Raw genomic sequence first — 18,669 nt, 5'->3', positions numbered from 1 at the left:
TCTGTAGAAATAAAATATTTTAATCCTTAGCAATCAGTAGAATGTTCTTTGTCATTGATTTGGAGTGATATGCCTTGGGATTTCTATCCACTCTGCTAGGTTATAAAAATGATTAAGATATCAAAAATATTCAGGATATAAAGAAATCATAGTAGTGAACTTCAGATGAAAGTTTGTCACTGCAACTTATTCATAAGGAAGCAAGCTCTATGGTCTCTCATTCTGCAACACATTTCTTAGATCCATGGTAAAAGTGGTTTAAGAGGAATTCCATTACCAGAGAACTAAAGCGTGATTTTAAGTTCTCTAGTTACACCTCTCATTTTAACTATCATCTCTAAAAATATTGTTTGAAGCATGTAAGCCTTGTTATTTAATTTTGTTCTTTGACTTTACAGAATAAACACAAAGTTGAATGACAGTGAGAAGTGGGTCCCTTCTTATCACACATAAAATAGTTTTCTGTTATAAGCATTTTTAACTTTTACCCTCTTTTCATTATACTATCAAGTAAAATAAAGATCACTGTGGGTATTTATGTAATTTCACAAGCACTTATTTTCAAACAAAAATGGAAATATTAATGAATATAAGCTGAATTGGCTGATGTGCAAATATCCACAATTCCCTTAGGAATGGTTATTTAGTGGTGTCAATGAAAAAGATCAGGCAGTTTGGAATAACAAGTTAGTTTGAAAATTGAGATTATTTGAGCTTTGCAGGGTTTAGCACAATTGTTGGAATACCCTTTTATTCTCTGATTGAGCCATCAAGTCTCATCACTTTAGAGCACCATTGATTATCCAATTAAACCCTTTGGTTTTAAAAATGGCACTGGCAGTGTGATATCTCTGTTGAAGTAAGTGATTTAAAATACACACAAACACATACACATGCACACACATTTTTTCACAGTATATATACACCGACACCAAGACAAATTCCCTTTGTAGATCACCTTGCATTGGTTATCTCTACCCTTGGAAAGACACAGAATGGGCAAGCAAGGTCAACTGGATGTCATACATCAATGTTTTGAAAAATATCAGGGAAACATTATGTTGTGATAAGAACTAATAATCTCCTGGAGGAATACAAGGGTGACATGCAATGTGTAACAATAACATTTACATCAGAGCATTAGTGGGGTCAGGGGGGAAGGAGTCAAAACTATAGACATGGATGCTAGTTATGAATGTCCTTGTCACTAATAAAAAGTTTTAGGGATGCACTGGCCATCACAAAAGGCGCATTTGACCCAAAGAAGACAGAGTGTGTTGGTGTTTGTTCAGTACTATCCTCCATTTCTAACCAACCATTCACAGAGCTGTAATGTAACTTTCCACCAGCTGCTAAACCAAGCCCCAAAATACTGTAATTGGGTTTTCTCTTTCTCCTAATCTCTAATCCTAATCTTTCTCCTAATCCAAGGGAAGATGTTTAGATGCTAGTGATAGGAAAGAATTTAGGAAACTTTATTTATCAACTAGAGACTACATAGCTGAAAAGTAACTCTGTCATTGCCCAGATAAACTTCCCCCAAAACCTCCATAAATTAGGACTAGAGATACATTTATGATTCCTAACAATTGCATATGGACACTCATGAGAAAAAAGCTAAGCATTAAAATCTATTTCTACCGTCTATTTTGCTGAAGTCTTCGCCATCAGTTCTGGCCCAGTCCTTACACAAATGAAAGTAAGAAGCTCTGACAGTGGTTCTTACTGTGCTAGCTCCTGGGATGCAAAAGAAAGTAATTCAAATGTGGCTCCTTTTCCCAAAGGTCTTAAGGTTTCTTTCCTTCAACCATAATTGAAAAAGATGGTCCTTTTACATTTATTTCCACTATTTGCCACTTTTTTTATATTTGGTGTAACAGTTATTTTCTTATTTTTCCTAATTCTGAACAAAATTATTATCCTTAGAATTTTTCTCTGCCTGGTTCCTTTATCAACATTACTGATATAAATTAAGATTCACTCTCAAAAGAAAATGCCAGTATCAGGTGGTCAACAACCAGAGGGAGTAGAACTCGTGTAGAATCAACGGTATCGGGCTACCCAAGCAGGTGTTCAATAGTGCACCCACGTGCAGAGAGAGAATTAAGAAAAGAAAAAAAAAAGTGTGAAGGATCTGTTGAAACACATTTGTAAGCAACGTGCAGTAACTTCAAGTGGCTGAAAAATCACAGTAGTTTAATAGACCTGCTGGGCATATCTAAGGAGAGGAGTGAGTTTTTTCTTTGAACAAAGTAGTTGCCTATACCTAAAGCTCTGTGGGGTTTCGGGACTGGGACTAAGAATCAAAATAACCATTTAGATCGTGCTCAGGATGAAAAAAAAATGAAGCTGTGTTTTATTGTTACTTTAGGCCACAAGTAATAATCAACAGCAGGAATAACAGCAACAGTAAGAAGAGAAAACATTGTGATTGGTCACCTTTTTAGGAAAAACATCTTACTGTGAATTGATAAAATGCATTTATCTATGTATACATTGCATTTACACAAAACACTTCTGTTAAGAAGAACTGAATTCATAGTGGCTTATGCTAAAGGGAGAATGAATTGTCTCATGTAGTTGGAAGATTTCAGGTATAGCTGATTCCAGGCACTTAATCAATTGCCGTCAGAACTCATACTCTTTTTCACTCTCTTCCATGGGGACTTCATCCACAGACAGACTTTCCATTCATACCAGAAGAAGCTACAAGCAGTTGACGATGTCAAACCTGTCTTCTTAGTAAGCCCCAAAGAGAACATCTTTCCCCGATTATTTTAACCAAAAGTGTAGCAACTGAGTTTCAATACTGCGGACGATTCCCCAAGTCACCTAGTTTGTAAATACAGAGCTAGAATTTGAACTGAGGCTCATTTGATTCTAAAGGATTTTTTAACATCTATACTCCAGCGAAACTAAGTAAAACAATGTTTAGCTACAGAATTTGTATCAAAGTAGTTCTATGGTGTTTTCAAAACTGTTGTTAGATGGAAGTCTTTATACTAAAGTGCATAACATTTTGGTAAATTCATCCTGCTTTAGAAAACATTATAGATGAGGCAGGACAATTAGTCTATATTCTAAGATAAAAAAGACTACTCATTGGCAGTTAATAATATCTTTATGCTTGTACAAATAGACATATTGGTTCAAAGATGTAGACAAAATAAGTATTTTTAAAATAGACTTCACATTTAAGAGAAATGGAATCATATTTTGCCTCAAAATGCCTTAAATTGAGTGGCTGGATTTGAATGCTGAAATGCTGAACTTCCTGGGAAATGCCAGAAATAAAATTGTTTAGAATGTGACTGTTTCTGCCTTATATTGCATAATATTCAATCCCTTCTACCCTCCCCATCTTCTTGGTGGCTAATGTGAAGGAATATTTGACATGTGAAAAATAACCTTTTTTTTTTCCTCTCCCTGATGGTTTTACCATATGGCTTTAGCATTTGGTTCCATCCTTTTCACCCTCCTACTATTTATTTATTTTAATCACTACTCGTGATTAGTATAAAGAAGGGCTCTGAGAATCTATTCCTGGCTGTATTCTCACTCACAGTTTGGCCCCAGATCATTCAATTTCCTTTAGACACAGAGTCTGCCATCTCTAAATGAGCATAATGTTACTCACCAGTTGAATGAAATTCTTAAAAAATGATAGTTCCTTATGTTTTAAGAGAGTTTCTATTATCTGTGAATTTTTTTTCTCCCTCCGTTCCAAAACCATCTGTGCCTTCTCATTTATGACCAAGACTTTTTTGAGTTTCAAATTTGCTTAGAGCTGACAAAACACAACATCTGGATTTCAATTCAAGGAGGAAGGCTCATTTGAAAGCTTTTTAATGCCCCTGGACCACAATGAGATCAAATCGAAGAACATTTTTTATGAGTTGAGTGCAAATGAATTAGAAACATGTGGATTAAATTTCTCTTAAACCTCAAAGGGAATTTAAATATTAAGGAAAAGTGCTTTGCAAACTGCTTCTTGGCTTCTGCCAAAGTCAGAACACTTAAAAAAAAAAAAAAAAAAAAAAAAGAGTTGGTGAAATCTACTGAATCCAAAATGTACTCAGCATTTTTTTCTTCAGTATAAAGAACATTTTGATCTTTGAATAAAAGGAAGTAGAACCAAAGATTTGCAAGTTTCATATTCAATACTACTTAGTTTCAAACTAAAATATGTACATTCCTAAATTTCATACAGCCTTTCCTTTTCATTATTGTAGTCTCTGTTTTGTTTAAGAAAAGCTCAGAATACAAAAGCATTATATAATTGCATTGATATGACACAATCTCTCAGCCATTCACATATTTTGTTTTGGAGAGGGGAGGAATGGATTAGTAAATATTTGTTTCAAATTTGTGGTATATAAATATTTTTGTTTCAATTCAATTCTATTTTGTTGCATTTCAAAAGCTCCTCGGATTAATGGAAAATAACTCCCCCCTCCACCTTGGATACATATTAGTCATTTAAACACTCACTTCATAGCCATTATTGTCAAGACAACATATGTTGTTTTTGCCATTTTGACATAGCCATTATTGTCAAAACAACACCCAACAACATTGGGTGTGGGTGTGTACAGGTATGTAAAAACAGTGTTACTGTTTCAGCTCACTGCATGGACCTTGAATCCTTTCTATACATGGATGAAGTAATTTTTTTCAATTATTTGCAGGGGAAACTCTGCCATGACCATGTACCTCAGTAGAGTCCCCACAGACAACAGCCCTGAAGAGGGAAGGCTGAGGGGAGCAATCATCAGTGTAGGAGCTGCCATATTTTCCCAATTTCCTGAGTTGCGGCTCAGAATGATCCTTTGCTGGTAGCCACAAATTCTGGCAGTGACGAGGAGTAATGCTCCCTCTCTGTCCTGTCCTCCGAAAGCCTTGATCTACTCTTATCCTGAGGGCAACCAATGTCATGACATGTCTGCAGCCTTCCTTATGACTACTGCTAATAACAGATTCCCGCCTGGAGACAGCACCATGAGTACAATTTTAAATAGTCTCTTCTAGCACAAAACGATTTTGTAAAGCAGACTCTGTAGTTGAGGCAAATATTCACAAATGTGCCAGTGATAGCTCCAGAAGTCACTTGACAACATTAAGATAAAACATTATTACTGACAACTTGCTCTTTTTTTCCTCTACTACATCTTACATTTTAATGGGAAACCTTCAAAGGAATCCCAGTACTACCACTCTCTTTACCAAGGCATATGGTTGTTAATGCAAGTGAGAAAAGAAGTCTCACAGACACACTTGTTCTCTGAGAGACCAATGAGAGCTACCATTTAGGAATGCAAAAGAATGAGCCAAAATAAACACTCCCAGGTTTTTTAAAAAGTGAGATAGTTTTAAAAAATAAAGATGTATTTTGTGAATAGTAAAGCTGGAATTGAATATGCTGCAGTAAAAGATACAAACAGGTTTGCCCGCCCCCTGCTTTACCTGAAGGAAATCTTTAAAGAAGGTAAAATCTGCAGATTTACAACTTCCTACGTATCCATAGTAGAAAATACTGAGAAAAAAAAAATGCTTAGGAAAAAATGCACCATCCAAATAATAACCTTAACAAGGAGAACCCCTCTACTTCAGTGAAGGCTTGGGAATAAGCATGGAGCAACAGAAGAGGTGAGTTTAGAAATAAAGGTTTCATAAAAAGCAGAGAAGTGTAAGTGCATCACTCCAGTGGATTTTAGTAAAATTCATCACACATTTGCTGGGAACGTGTGCTGGACAAAGGAACAATTCAAAGCTTACAAAACATTCCTGATCAATGGCAATGCAGTCACTGATTTAACAGTTTCCTCAAGACACCTGGGATGATTCATTTCCTCTTTAATGCTGCCCAGGATATTCATTAAAGGAAATGTTAGGTGTCTTTATTTATATTTTATAAAACTTCTGTGAAGCTCAAATCTTCACAATATGTGCTTAGTTACAGTTAATAAGAATAATGCGTTACACCCAATCTAGATGTCAGATTCTAGTGGTATCTAACTTCTAACTCCACTCTTAGACTATATTGTCCCTTGTGATAAAATACAGCAAGAAAATTCTATGTCTTTCATGCCAAGACATCTGAAGGGTGGTTCTCAATGAAAGTTCATGTGCAAGAGTGAACTTTGATGATTTACTTAAGTCTTCCATCTTTTCATGATAATCTATGACATTTTTCATATGTATACATATTAGCATTGGCAACTTTTGTCTGCAAATGAGTACTAACCAATGACAAAATGAATACATAATAAACGAATATCAATGGGAAAAATGGAAAAATCCTAAAAATAATCTATTTATCATTTCTGAGCATTATGGATATTTAACAATGTGATTTTCCAATTAAAGGCATCACTTGTTCAAATTATAGAATAAAATATGTTATTATTGCAAGACTGAAATCAAAGAAAAAATTTATTTGATTTATTTCAAAACCTATATAAAGATAAGGTGCTTATTTACTCATTCTTTCACTGAGCAACCGTTTGATGACCACATGAGTTGGATGAACACAGTGCAGAAAGACACAATCTAAACTGACAAAATAATAGGAGAGGCAATACTCAACTTTTATTAGCCATTAATTATGACAGCTACTAGCTAAACACTTTATATGTTACCTTATTGAATTATCAGAATAACACTATAAATTAGGTGCTATTATTGCCCTAATGTACAGCCGTGTAAGCTAGGGCACATAAGAGGTTAAACAGCTTACCCAAGTTCATACAAGTAGGAATAACAAGTGATGGGATTGGAATCAACACTACATCCAGAACTCAGTCTCTTCATCACTATGCCTTAGCGCCTTCATCACAGAGATCTAAAACATGCTGCTCCTTCTTAATAAATTGAGCTAAGCCACAGAAAATAGATATGGCCAAATATCTTAGTGCAGCTGCCTCCACTTTGCAGCTAGAGCATCTCTTTCAGGCACCTAATTTAAAATGTGTAATTTCTTGTGCAATGTGTCGTGTTGGTAGCATGGGCTATGCATAGTTATACGAGGGGTCTTGGCAGGACAAGACTGTGCAGATTCTCTGGGACTCACACATAATTCCAGTGATGGATGGCTCAAGCTGCTTTTCAGCACATCCTGTGCTCTCCTTCTCCAGATTTGCCCATAATCAATTTACCAGCTGTGGCAATTATTTCACATACTTTTTTTAAATATGCAAAAGAATTGTATTCTTTTTGTCATACTCCTGTCATCTGGATTTGCTGAAATAAAAAGGCGGGAGGGAGTCTCTAATATGATGGCTGCTCTAGTTTGAGAACTCAAAGGTAATTACATACTAATAATTGGACTTAGTTTCCATTTTACTATTTTAAAAAGAAAAGTTGTTTTGGGTGGAGGAAGCAAGGCTTGGATAAGCAAAATTATAAGCAAGATCTGTCAGCAAGAGTGACATTTACTTTCTGGGATTTTTTTGGTTTAACTCATTTTAACTCAACCTGCACAGAAGGAGTCATGGTGAAACAGAGAGAGAGAGTGAAAGACACACAGAGAGAGAGAGATACAGAGAGAGAGAGAGACAGAGACAGAGAGAGGCAGATATAGAAACAAAAACAGAGACAGACGCAGAAAAAGGAACTACTTTTCAAAATTTATTTTAGCTCCAAAGAGCCACCAGATAGACGATTGAAGGCTCCATGACATATGCATTCAGCAAATGCCTACTGCTCCTTTCAGTCAGCTATCATCTTTTCCATGAAGACCTCCTGGACAACTCCTACCCATCCAGTAGTAATGATTATTCCATCATATTCATTTCCTGTATAACATTCATACTAATCTGTCATGCTTGTTAGCTGTCTTTCACACCACACTGTGAGCTTCTTGGAGGCAGTAGATGTGCCCTATTACCTTTACATTCTTTGTTTCATCTCAAGAACCTGGGAAGTTCTTACAGCTCAGAAATAAATGGATGTTTAAATAAAGGATAGAAGTCAGCATTCTCTGAATTCAGTTCTAATAAACATCAAAAAACGTTTTCTATAAGACATTCTTGAGATGTTACATTTGTGATGTGTTAGAGGTTCAAAAGAAGAGCAGAAGTAGGAATAATTAAAGTCAAATAATATAAGTAGCTAATATTTGTTGACCCTAATCTACCTGCCAGATATTCTGCAAAGTGCTTTGCAAGGTCTATCTCTATTTATCTTTCCAACAACCTCACATGATGATAATTTTTGTTATATATATCTTACAGACCAAGAAACAAAGATGCCCTGAGTTTCAGTGACTTGCCTGAGAAATGCCATTCAGCTCAGAAGTTGTCAGAATGAATGGGTAGCACAGCAGTCCTATTTAGAAGCCCAGGCTCTCAACCATTATATATACTCCTTTTCTAGAAAATAGTGGCCCTTTTGGCACCTAAATCCAGCAGAGTATATTAAAATGAAATCAAGGAAAGGTTCACTAAACAAGAACTTATACTATACTGAAGGTACGGAAAAAGGAAACTGTGATGGGACAAACACAAGCCAGTTAAGTGTACAACTCATCAGTGTATCTCTCCATTGGCTGCTGAAAACATTCATTGTGCACCTATGTACCAAGGTTCGTATTAGCTCCAACACAAAGCCAAATGAGACATAATACACGCCCTGGAGCATATCACAGTTTAACAGATCTTTATTCCAGAACTGTACTGTCTGATATGGTAGCCAATAGCTACAGATGGCTATTTAATTTAAATCATCATTAACGTTACATACATTTAAAAATTTAGTTCTTCTGTCTTTCTTATCATATTTCAAATGCTTGGTAGCCATATGTAGCTAGTGGTTACCATATTGGCAGAGCACATATAGAATGTTTTATTCATTAAAGATAGTTCTGTTGGGCAGTATTTCTCTAAAGAACTACATTTAAGAGCAAGGACCTTAAATTAGAAAGGCAGAAGTTCAAGCTGTATCTATACTTCTTTGAGCAAGATACTTAACCTCTTGTACCTCAGTTGCTATTTTGTTCATCTCCAAAATAAATATAATTATAATACTTACCTTCCAGGGCCATTGCAAGGATTATTTTAGCAAGCTTGCATAAACACTTTGACCACTTGTTTAGTCTGCAGGTACACAACAATTATTGGGTTTTAAAATTATTAAAGTGTCACTGGTATTATCACTAACAATAAGTTATCTATGCGTTATTTACATGCTTTGGTCATCATGTAAATTCTAAAAGACCAGGGTCCCCTTTCCAATTTAAATATGAGAACACTTAAATATCTGAGAAACTACCCACATAAATCAGATTCGCATGTGTGGGATGATGAAAGCACAAATTCATGCCAGACCCTTGTGCTCCTACCACGTACATGGCTACTCTGGGCACAGATTCCTTGTCCAGAAATTTCTCTGCTATATAAGGAAAGGGAAACATATATAATATATAACAGTAAGATTTCTTTAAAAACCACTAGGAATAGATAGTATTTTAGTTATTTATAAAAAATGAGAGTTTCTTCTATTTGACTTGCTGGTAACAGTAGTCATTTAAAGAGTTAGGATTTTACTACTCATATTTTTCAACTGTGTTTGCCACTTAGTGGGCTGGTTTCCTCTAGCACATGAATTTGAGGTTACTCTTAGATACTGGGATAGATCTTCCTCAAAGGCAGGCACTGGAAGGAGATAGTATAGTCTACCAGAGGGTCTTTCATAGAACGTTGGAGAAGCAGACAACTTGGGTGAATGACAGAGGCTCCATGAATCCACTCTTCATTGATCTCAGAACAATTCACCAAGTAAGGCGTTGGGCATCTTGAACCATCCCATAGATTGAGTACCTGAAATTTACCTACGGATGTAAATTTGTAAGCATGGCTTAACTAAAATATTGCACTTGAAAGTACATTGCTATAAAAAATACATATATTATTCATTAGAATGATAATTTTGTTTGACTCATAGCAAATCAGTTAGATGTTGCTTTAATGCTGATGCTCAACCTTCTACCATGTGTAATAAATGAATATAGTGATCAATTACTGTGTGCCTCTTCTATTTCTGGCATTTTAGACTCATATTTATATGAGCAAATATAGAAACAAAATAAAGCAAAACAAAAGCAATGACATGATAGATACTTTTGATTCTATTACTTGCTAGCTATATTCACATGAGCACATTATTCAATCTTGCTCAATATTCTTATTGGGATAATTCCACCTATTTCTATTTTTTGAGTAAGGATTAAACTTGATGTTGTATATGAAGCACTTAATACATTATTGCACATCCTTTGCCACTCAACAGTTAGAAACTAAAATTAGGAAGAATAGTATTATAATATGTGATTCTCACAAAAAAATTAGAAGGTCATTATTATTATCTCTTATAATAAACCAGTAGCTTAAAGTTCACCAAAGCATGTTCAAGCTCAAAAATATCAAAAGGATATCTAGTAGAACCAACCGTTTATACCCAGATCTTCCAGATGTCTTCTGCTCCCTTTATTAAATATTATGAGGCAATATTAAAGTCATTTTAATGTAATGCTGAACAAATTATACATAAATTCTACACATCTTCAGAAAAAAAAGAAAGGTATATGGGAAAAAATACGCTATGTACCTATGACCCCAAGTGTCATTTCTAGTCTGGATTTCTACCTAAATTCCAGACTTGTATCCAAATATTTCCATGACTCTTGGGCTTGTCAAATAATCTCCAAATTAATATGTCTAAAACTGAACTCCTGATTTCATCATCTTCCAATTGCCTCCATCTGTTCTTGCATTATTTTTGTTCTATCTCTCTACCTGGAAATTCCAACTTACCAGTTGCTCAGGCCAGAACCTTGGAGTTATCCTTGACTTCTCTCTTTCTCTTACATCCAATATCCAATTACTCTGGAAATTTCACCAATACTGTCATTAAAAATATCTTGAAGCCAACCACTCTTCACTTCCTAATTTATCTCCCTACTTCTCCATTTTTCTTTTAATTTGTGCTCAGCACAGAAACCAGAATAATCCCCCTATCTCTTTGAGACAAAAGAAAAAAAAGGCCACAGTGCATAGAAAAATCTACATGGTCCTACGTGATTTGAGCTCTCTGCCCTCATTAATTCTCTGGCCTCAAATCATAGGACTGATCTCTTGCTCACTCCACTCTAACTACATTGGTATTCTCCTGTTCTATCAACCATCCAAGCACATTTCTATATCAGAGCTGATGTTTTGGTTTTCTTCTGCCTTGAATATCCTCTCTTCAGTTATCCAGTAAGATCAAAGTCCCAATTTCTCCAAGTCTTTATTTATATTTTCTTACTGAGTCTTTCCCTTGTGATTTTATTTAAAATTGATATCCCCTATACTTCTTCTTTCTCTTTTTCTTTCCTATTTTTCTCCATAGTAAATATATCACCCTCTGAGATATAGGTTAGAATAGGATAGGGTAGAATAGGACATGCCATGATATTCATTCTTTAGCTCTCTTTGCTAAATTTCAACCTGTAAGAAACTTGTTACCAGTTTTGTTAATTGCTTTGTCCCTAGTATCAAGACTAGTGACTGTAACATTATGCAAGTTTAGTATTTGTTGAATAAATGAGTGAATATACAAGTGAAAAATGTGCTAAAATGGTAGAATGCTATTTCCTTCTTTCTATTTTTCTCCTCTTTTATGTGAGCAATAATTGTTTATACTTTAACTGCCATGTTTTCTTTCATGATAGATTGTATTTTTGAGTTTCTATCAGCATGCTTGTAATATTTCATTTCTTTCCATTTCCTTGTTTTGATTTTAAAAGATCTGCTTTTGGCAAGCATTGGAAGAATCTAAAAATGTCCATTGTTTGAAAACAGACCTTTAATGATAAATGTGGTAATAGTTAATGGCTTACTAGTAGTCACGGTAGCAGCAGCAGAGCAATCATTCATTGAGGGTCTTTTATGAGTTATGGACCAGAGCTGATCCTTTATTTATGTTGATTTATTTGACCATCAGAAAAAAATTATGAATATTCATAATTAACAGAGATGGAAGCTGATTCAGAGATATTAGATAATTTTCTCAAGGCCACAGATCTAGTCGTTGAAGGGTTGAAATGTTACTGCAAATGAGTTCTTACCTATATAATTCATAGCATCTTTATTTTAAAACATTAATGTACAACATATTGAAAATGATTTTTTGTTCAATACATACTTCTTAACAAAATTGTCCATCATATGGATTGAGCATAATCAGAAAGAGTACAGTTTTTTATTTATTTACTACAGCAAAGTTTTTAAAATACTTCATAGCTCTCAAGTAAACTCTGCTTCTTTGAGCTAACAGTACTTTAATCTTTGTCCGCATGTATTTTTTTTTTTCTGCTTCTAAAGGTCTTGTAAGATAAGCAAGTGACTCTTTACACAACCTGACTTTCTTTTGGAAGAATGGTCTTGCTGCCTTGAAAAGAAGTCATAATCACTCCATTACCTTTTCTTAGATATGTTTGTTGGATTCCTTGGAGAGGCTTTGAAATCAGGACACCTCGTGTAAGTGCAGTGTGTTTACCAAAAAATATTCTTTGTTGGGGGAAGCTGAGGACTTTTTTTATTTACTTATGGACACAGCATGGTTTATAACCTCCCAGAGTGAGGATACAAAAAGGGAAAATGGCAAAAACAAAATCAAAACCAGCTAGTTGGTAAAATAACTTATGTTTGTACAAAAGGAGATGGAGAAACTTTGAGAAAGGAAACTTCTGAAAAATTGATCAAGGCCGGGCGTGGTGGCTTATGCCTGTAATCCCAGCACTTTGGGAGGCCGAGGTGGGTGGACTACCTGAGGTCAGGAGCTCAAGACCAACCGGGTCAACATGGTGAAACCCCATCTCTACTGAAAATACAAAATTTAGCCAGGTGTGGTGGCAGGCACCTGTAATCCCAGGTACTTGAGAGGCTGAGGCAAGAGCCTCTCGGGAGGCGGAGGTTACAGTAAGCTGAGATGGCGCCATTGCGGTCCAGCCTGGGTAACAAGAGAGAAACTCTGTCTCAAGAAAAAAAAAAATTGATCAAAATGGCTCAGAGGAAATGATATTTATTGAGCACTTATTGTGCACTAAACCATGTATAGAGTACCTATGTGAGATTTTACCATGTGTCTTTTCAACAAGTACTGATGAAGTGGTTATACTTATTTTTTTAGATGGAGGCATTGAGATTTAGAGAGTTTTAATAACTTATTCAAAATCCACTCCCTAAAAGTCTCTTCTATTTGAAAACTATGAGCCTCCAGAGTCTAGTACAGGGGAAAAATGTCAGGAGACTGCTAACGTTAAGGACCCTGTTCTGTTTACTGGAATATAGTTAACTGTTTCCCTTTTATCAATATTCAACGTATTTTTCTTTACCTTTATATTTCCTCTTCCCACATTAGTTTTAGGACTCCAGAGAAATGAAAAGTAATCCTAGTGAAATGCTCCTCTTGATGGCCAAATACTCATTATTCAGTTAATAGTAATAAACATTCTGAGAAACCTCAGGCTATCATGAGTATCCTGTCAAAGTTCTCTAAAATGTAAGCTAAAGCAAAGATGGAGTTATAGGTGCCAGATTTATCATTTCACTAGAAACAACCATAACAAACAGACAAAATACATGAAATAACACTGTTATGATCTTGCACATTTGACTGTACAAGACAGTGGTGCCTGAGAGAGTTAAACCCAGCAATTGCCCCCAGGTCATAGTCTGGTGAGTTTTTCTACACTACAGTGCTGGGAGGGAGAACCCAGTCAGAGCATAGCCTCTCCTGCAGTTGAGGGGATGAGGCTAGGGGTCTGTAAAGTGTGGCATAAGATCTAAAATTCAGATCCAATATTATATGCTGCCTTTATATCATGTGAATCCAAGAGGGACTTGAATAGCCTAACCAAAAGGTTTTCTCCTAATTCTGCTCCCATTAATAAGCTCCCCTAGCCAGTGAGCCCTGTTAACAAAGGAACCAGGCCGGGCGCGGTGGCTCAAGCCTGTAATCCCAGCACTTTGGGAGGCCGAGACGGGCGGATCACAAGGTCAGAAGATCGAGACCATCCTGGCTAAACCGGTGAAACCCCGTCTCTACTAAAAAAAAAAAAAAAAATACAAAAAACTAGCCGGGTGAGGTGGCGGGCGCCTGTAGTCCCAGCTACTCGAGAGGCTGAGGCAGGAGAATAGCGTGAACCCGGGAGGCGGAGCTTGCAGTGAGCTGAGATCCGGCCACTGCACTCCAGCCTGGGCGACAGAGCGAGACTCCGTCTCAAACAAACAAACAAACAAACAAACAAACAAACAAAAAAAACAAAGGAACCAAAAACAGTTGCTGCTTAGTCTGAATAGCAGGGTTCAGTTCCCTGATGGGCCATGGAATTATTCCAACAAGCCAATCATATTCTTCCACGGGAACCAGGAGTCACCACGCCTTCTTAGTGATACAAACCCTGCCTCCCACAGCCTAAAGTTGTTCACTCTATTTCCAAGTGAAACTCCCATGTGGCCCTGTGTTGCATGTGATATCCTCCTCCTCAGGCTGAATGTACATGTGGCTAACAAACTGTTATCATCTCATCTGTCCAGTGTTCAATTACATGTGTTTGGCTAGCATCATAACTGCTGCGTAGAAATTTTTCCCTCACCAGTGAGGTAAATAGGAGGTATTTAAAACAGGGAGAAGAAGATGGGAAGAGTTTGCAGGTCAACGTACTCTAGGGAAGTGTTCTGTAGAAAGTTCTAGAGATCAGTAGAGCATTCTCTCAAATCTTCATTTTTTTCTCATTACTGACAAACACATTTGAGAGAAACTACTTGAGGGAAGGGAAAGAACCATGCAACCAGAAATAAAAACCTCACCTTTCACAGGATATCAGATACAGAATTCAGAAAACTAATGCCTCAGTAGGCAAAATTAGATGTAGTCCACTCTAATGTTATGTAACATACCTTAATAACAGTTGTAAAAGGATCTATATCTTTCCAAGTGGCTTATCTCTATTTCAAAAGAAAGCTCAAGAATATTTATTGAAATATGATCATATCCAGTGCCAAAATGTTAAAATTCACAACGTATGGCGTATCATCAAAAATTGCAAGGCAAGCAAAGAAAAGGAAAATAAAATCCGTAAGGAGGAGAAAAACAATAGAGACAGATTGAAATAACAGAACACTAGACGAGGACATACTACTGTTATTATTACATTTCTCTATGTTCAAGGGGAAGTATTAAACATGTTAATTAGAAACATGGATGACACAAAAACTTCCAAATTGAACTTCTAGATTTGAAAGCTAGAATGTCTGAGATGACGTCTGAGATTTGGATTGACAGCAGAGGAGATGCAGCAGAAGAAAAAAACTGGTGAATCTGAAGACATGGCAATGAAATCTATCCAAAGTGAAACCCAGAGAGCAGAACCACTGGGAAAGATAAACGAACAGATCATTAATAGACTGTATACCAACTTCAAGTGGACCAATAGATGTATTATGGGAGTTTCTGAAGGAAAAGAACCAGGCATATGAAGCAGCAGAAAAATATATTTGAGGAAGTAATGGCTGAAATGTTTCCCAGTGTGATGAAATTTTAACCTCACAGATTCAAGAAACTCAACAAAGCCCAAGCATAGGAAATATGAAGAAAACAATGCCAAAGCACATCATAAACAAACTACGTAAAACCAGTAATTAAGGGAATGTTTAAAAAACAACTGAAGAACATGACATTTTCAACAAATAAATAAAGATAAGATTGACAAATTTCTCATCAAAAACAATGTATGTCACAAGATAGTGGAGCAACAAGTTTAGTAAAAAATAAAAAGATAAATAAAATAATAAATAAATAAATAAATAAAATTATACTGAGTGCTGTGGCTCATGGCTATAATCCCAGCACTTTGGGAGGCTGAGGTGGGAGAGTCATTTGAGGTCAGGAGTTCAAGACTAGCCAGGTCAACATGGTAAAACCATGTCTCTACTAAAAATACAAAAATTAGCCAGGTGTGGTGGCAGGTGCCTGTAATCCCAGCTACTCGGGAGGCTGAGGCAGAATCTCTTGAACCCTGGAGGAGGAGATTGCAGTGAGCCAAGATGGTGCCATTGCACTGCAGCCTGGGTGACAAGAGCGAGATTCCTTCTCAAAAACAAAAGAAAAACACACAAAATAAAACAAACAAACAAAAAAACCTGTTAACCGATAATTCAGTACATGGTAAAGTGAGTTTTCAAAAATGAAGAAAGAAATAAAGACTTTCTTAGGAATATGAAGCTGCAATAATTCACCAGCAGACTTGTACTACAAAAATGTTAGAAAAAAGTTCTTCGGGCAGAAAAAATAATACTTAATGAAAATGTAGATCTACACAAAGCAACTTGGGGTCAGAAATTATAAATATGTGAATAATTATAAAGTACTTTTTTTAAAAATTTCTTTAAGAGTTAATTGTGTAAAATAAGAAGCAATTACAATGTATTTCGAGGTTTACAATATACTTAGAGGTTAAATGTATGACACACTATTACAAAGGCCAGTAGAGGGGCAATGAAATTATAACATAGTAAGGATTGATGCTGTGCATGACATCGTGTAATTGTAGTTAAGTTATAAGTTAGAGATAGACAATAAAAGATGATGAAGATTTTTCAAAAGGACACAGAAATAAATTGATATGACTCCCACTCTGGGATATCCTGAATATCAAAATAATAAAGATTATATTATATAACAATCCATTGAATAAATGAGGAATTCATGAGTCTATTCTGATACAATAAATGGTAACAAAATAAATAATTATGGCAGAAAATAAAGTTCTTTACAGTTTCCCTTAATTTCATACTTTCCTAATGTATAAGTTAGCCTTTTCCATCAAACCATACACATGAATGGAGTTCTGTAGACCCACCCTAAAATCTACTTACTGTTATAATTTTTTCTGATAACATAAAAGGCTCATTAAACTGTACAGATAGCATACTTGATTAAGGAATGAAACAAAACTTTATTATCAATATTTAAAATTTTTCTTGTTGATTCTATTACTTTAGAAACACAATTTAATTTTTAAATTAGTTATACATGTGTCATTTAAATCTTTTTGGAATCTTTATGAAAAGTCTGTTTTCATAATATGCCTAGTCTAGTTTCAAGATCCAAGAAAAAAAGAACTATGACTTCAATAAACACACAACAGTATTGACTCTCTGAACTTTTAAAATGCAGCTATGTGTTCAACGTTGAAACTGAAGCTGATCTATTCTGGTTTTTGAATTCAGAAACAACTGCTTCTTTGTGAAATCACCTGATGTGCACTATCTCTTTCTCATAATTGCCAAAGATCATATTTATTGCTTCTTATCAAGAATGAAATCAAATTAACTGCTCCTTTCTTATGACTAGCTACAGAAATTAGATAGAAAAGCCTTTTTAGTCTCTCCTTTTCTAAAGGAGATAGTGTTATCTAATATCACATATATTGCAAAAATGGCTTTTCCAGTAACATATATGAAACAAATTGGATGATAGAGCCTTATCATATAGAGACATGTAATAAGCTTCAGATTTGCATATCTTGGGATAAAGAAAAAAGCTAACTCAGGTAGTAAATGACAGTAGGAGAATTCTATATCCTTCCCTCCTTCTACCCCTTTTGTTGAGTGTCAATTATGTGCCAGTTTCTCTTCTAGGTTCAAAATACAAACTCTGTACATCCAAGCCTCCTATGTTAGCCGTCATTGTCCCACTTAAAAAAAAAAAAAAGTCTGATATCATTTTATCCCTTGAACTAAATAGAGACTTCTTTTCAAATTAAATATATAAAAATCACTAGAAATATACTCTAGATATCAAGATTAACATTTAATAAATAATAGTATTATAAAAATAATTCAAAGTGATTTTGGTAGCAGTTTTAATAAATACAGATTTTGGGCTTTATTTAAGGATGACTATTAGATATACCTTTGAAAGTTATCTTCAGGTAATAAGAAAACTGATTAAGAGCCTTAGGATTTGTAGCAACTGGTATTTCTTTATAAAAATAAATTAACTGTGCCTTTTTCTTTCTAGATATATTTTAAGGTAGAATTGCAAAGGATAAAGACATATTTTCTGAACCAAGAAGCTGGTTATTTTAAGGAGCTTAAAATTTATTACATGTGACTTCCACAAAAACAAACAAACAAAAAAACCCAAAAGACCTCTGCAAGCATATGATACATAAAGGAAGAAAACAATTTGTAATTTATTTGTTTTGTTTTGACTATAATTCATTTACCAGTACCTCCCATACATGCACATATCTACACTCTCAGTGTGTTTAAAGTATTTTTTTTTTAACTTTCATATTAGGTCCAAAGTACATGTGCAGATTTGTTATATAAATAAATTGCATGTCATGGAGATTCAGTGTACAGATTATTTCATCACCCAGGTCATGAGCATAGTACCTGATAGATAGTTGTTCATTTAAAAAACAGTTTGAATAAGACAGTTAACTTAGTTACAATAGTTAATACAATTCCAGAATGAAATTATTGAACTTTCCCAGATGAAGACATCATTATCCTTCTGAAAAAAATCTCATTTTGCTCCTAAAGGTATAATCCTCTAAGCCAAAAGATGACTTATTGAGCTATTCTGTAGCAAATATGTTAACAAAATTTTGATTTGTAT

The sequence above is a fragment of the Chlorocebus sabaeus genome, chromosome 5 (genome assembly GCF_047675955.1).
Source record: "Chlorocebus sabaeus isolate Y175 chromosome 5, mChlSab1.0.hap1, whole genome shotgun sequence".
NCBI lineage: Eukaryota > Metazoa > Chordata > Mammalia > Primates > Cercopithecidae > Chlorocebus > Chlorocebus sabaeus.
The sequence above is the reverse complement of the archived record's forward strand: the minus strand, read 5'-3'. Positions refer to the sequence as shown.